Raw genomic sequence first — 3,651 nt, forward strand, 5'->3', positions numbered from 1 at the left:
CTTCGTCCACGGTGAAAGCCAATCCGGTGATCCACAGCGCGGAGTTGATGTATTTCCTCAGTGACTAGCACGAATCAGCTCCAGGCATGACGAAGTGGATATCGTCCTCTTTTGGAAGGCCAAACAAAGTAGTTTCGCTTTCACAACGAAACACACAGCACCTTCACGACATGGCGGCGACAGAAACAATACTACAGCGAGAATAAAAGTTAAGCCTTCTTTCTTTGCGTGAACATTTGGGCAGCGTTATGCAAATCTTCCCACATCGTGACGTAGACATGTGGGGGCGTTAGAACGAGCCATTTTAGGTAGGCATGGTTGACTCTTAACTTTTATAAAGAATATCTCTTTGGATTTGAGACTTTAGTCTTTGCAACTTTACAGATCTTCTTTATGCACCAACAGCTTGTAACACTTCAAAGAGAAAGGAAAAATTGAAATCGCATCATATGACCCCTTTAAGGTTTTAGTCATTTGTAGTGTGTTTTGTATACAAGACTTAGCAAAGAATAACAGAGAGAACCGGGCTTTTATTGGGTGAGCTAATGCTAATGAGACACAGGTGCAAACAATGAGTGCTGACGAGACTGGGCAAAGGATTATGGGACATGTAGTTCCTGAGGCAGAAACAGTCTGGGGTGGAATGCCCGCTAGTGGACCGGTGATAGTGACAATTCGATTTTTTGTTTTCATTATAATAGGGCTTTAAGGCATGCTCTCCTAATGACAGCTGCTCATTTAGTCATATCGTGAGAGACTGTGGTTAACTATCACAGATCTCTGATTATATGCCACATGTCACCATGCTGACCGCTCTGTGTCCTCACATGCAGAGACAACGCTGTGTGTTCTCAGATAAACCATAATCCCTTTTAGCATTTATGGAAATTATAGCTGCACTATGGCTGTGTTTCATTTCATATTAATGACAATGGGCTGGATGAGCTCAGTGAGTGATTATCTACATAAGGCCGAGCTGAAGCAAGCATTGTCTGCAGATAGATCTGCATGGTCACAAGTACAGAAATTATGAATTAGAAATGTTATATTCACAAATTCACACTCTAAAGCCATGTTGGATGTGCTCAATGTAATAAGTGAGATTACTTACCCAGCATCGCTGCTGTATCCGCATATTAAGGCATCCTTGGATCCTTCAATTTTGTAGAAATTGTCTAAGGAAACAAGAGCAAATAAAATTCAATGAGTTTTGCAAGACACGTCAGAGACCTTTGAATCACTGACACTTCGAATCAGGGTTGTTATTGTTAACAATTAAATAACACTGCTTTGAATGTCCGTTCAGTTTGTACATTATTAGTATTTTAAACGTCTCTAGTGAAGCCACTAAGCTTAGCAGAACCACGTTGACCTCTGTAATGTTGATCTAATACTGACTGACAAACGTTATCTTGGTGAGTTTCATTGGTTTGTTTTCAGCGCCGATCACTGAACCTTGTTCAACATTATAATGCAGGGGTGTGACAGCAAATCAATGTGATTCACGATTCATTGGTTTTCAGTTCAGTGCAAAAGTGATTTGTTTTGTCAATTCAGAATGGTTTAATTTGATTCAGTACGCAATTCAGCACACTGATTTGATTTAGTGAGCATTTTAGCTTTTTAAATTGTATTGATAGGGTTCTTAAGATGTTCCATAATGTGTCACATATAGACGGTTCACATTTAATCTGTTGATTTCCAGCAGCACGAGCCAGAGTTATTATCATTAGCTAAAACTAAAAACATATACAAAATATGTTACTTAAAATAAAATAGACATTAGCTGAAATTAAATAAAACAACTTAAACTTGTGTCGTTTCATCTAGTTGCCAACACAAGGCAATGCAAATTCAAATTTTCGCTTAGTTTGAATTGAAGTACTACAATAATTAAAACTAAATAAACTAAAATTAATAAATTAATAAATACTATATAGACATTATAAAAAATAACAAAAATGCACAACAAAATTAACAAAAATTAAGGTTAAACAAAATATAGAAATAAAATCTCATTCAAAATATTAACAAATACTATAATAGTATATGAATGATACAAAAATAACACCGACATGTGCCACTGCAACTGTTAGTGATTAGACAAATTTAAGCTCAACTTAATGCAAATGAGCAGCGATGCGGTTTAGGTAATAATGGATTTTTAATTGCATTGAGAAAACAAATGAACCATTACACCCCTACCATGTGACATCAACGTTTACAGTAGAGTTAACGTTTGCCATGCATATGAAGCATTATATCCAATAAAAATTGGCTGAACCTTCATTAGTTAAGAAGTCCTTGATGGACAGCCAGGTCTTATTGTTACAAACGAAGCTCCCGTTGCCGGGGTAGGTGGAGTTCATGCAGTAGGCGGGGCTACGAACACACTTCTGTCGTAGGATTCCCATAAAGAGCTGTAGACCAATCAGAGCGAAGACACTGAGACAGAAAACAGTGAGGATCATCACGTCCGCAAGCTTTTTAACCGATTGGATGAGAGCACTGACAATAGTCTTTAAACCTGAAGAAATAAAAAACAATTGTTACATTCAAATAAATAAATTAATTGGCTTTCTAGTGCCTGTATGAAAGTTAAGCAGATAGTGGGGCTGAACGTGTCCCTCACCTGGGATCACTGATATAGTTTTTAGAGCACGCAGAACTCTGAACGTCCGTAATGCTGATACGTTGCCGAGGTCCACAAACTCTGTCACATGCCTGGAAAGAAAAAGACATCAGTCATTCTCCAAAAGAGCTCAGCTCTTTAAAATAAGGGTCTAAGGGTGTAAATGCAAAAATGTGCCACTTCTGTGTTTCTTAAAGTGCATATTAATATATTATAGATTAATTCTTATAAAATGTGTGCTAATTGAGTTATAGCGTTTCCCAGTTGCCTTTTTACCTATAGGACTACATGTCTAGGCCTAAAACTATTTTTTTTATTATTATTAATTGAACAATATGCAAAGGTTGTCTGAGCAACTAACTGAAATAAGTTTGAGTTGAAAAACTGAAATTAAAAAAATAAATAGAAATATTTAAAAGAACAAAAACTGATACATATGCACATAACAAAATTACTAATAAATAAAGCCAAAATTAAAATTAAAACTCAAAATATAAAAATATATAAAAAAAAATATCTATTTCAAAATATGAATGAAAACTATAATATGTTATATATTATTAATATATAGTATATATTATAATACATAATATAGTATATTAATAAAACTAAAATAACACCGGTCTAGTTTTGTGTTAACCACCTTGTTCCTGTGTGTGGAAAAACATTCTTTTTCTGATATCCTTATGCATATCATGTGTAAATTAATGTAAATACCTTCTTTAGTCATGACGTGATATCAATTTACACAGACAAGGTAAGTAATCAATTTAACACACTAGTTTCATGTTAACATGTAATGTTTTAGTCTTGTGGCTATATTTTTGAAACTGTGTAATTTATTGTTTCACCTCACTGCTTTACCCCATAGACTTCTATATTAAGTGCTTTTTGTTCAAATTATTTCCTGTGTTAATCACATTTTACATATGCTGTACATACAGCTTAACTTGTACTGAAACCAGAACATTCTTTTAAGATCTTTATACGCCGCCTCCATCTCCCCACAGTATTTCTCT

At 35.1% G+C, this 3,651-nt stretch overlaps 1 pseudogene; it reads right to left on the reverse strand.

Annotated features, from left to right (window-relative positions):
- The window catches only part of LOC107696800 (sodium channel protein type 4 subunit alpha-like), a 51,616-nt pseudogene that overhangs the window by 30,583 nt on the left and 17,382 nt on the right, over positions 1–3,651 (reverse strand).

The sequence above is a fragment of the Sinocyclocheilus anshuiensis genome, unplaced genomic scaffold, assembly GCF_001515605.1.
Source record: "Sinocyclocheilus anshuiensis isolate Anshui unplaced genomic scaffold, SAMN03320099.WGS_v1.1 scaffold1368, whole genome shotgun sequence".
Taxonomy (NCBI): Eukaryota; Metazoa; Chordata; class Actinopteri; order Cypriniformes; family Cyprinidae; genus Sinocyclocheilus; species Sinocyclocheilus anshuiensis.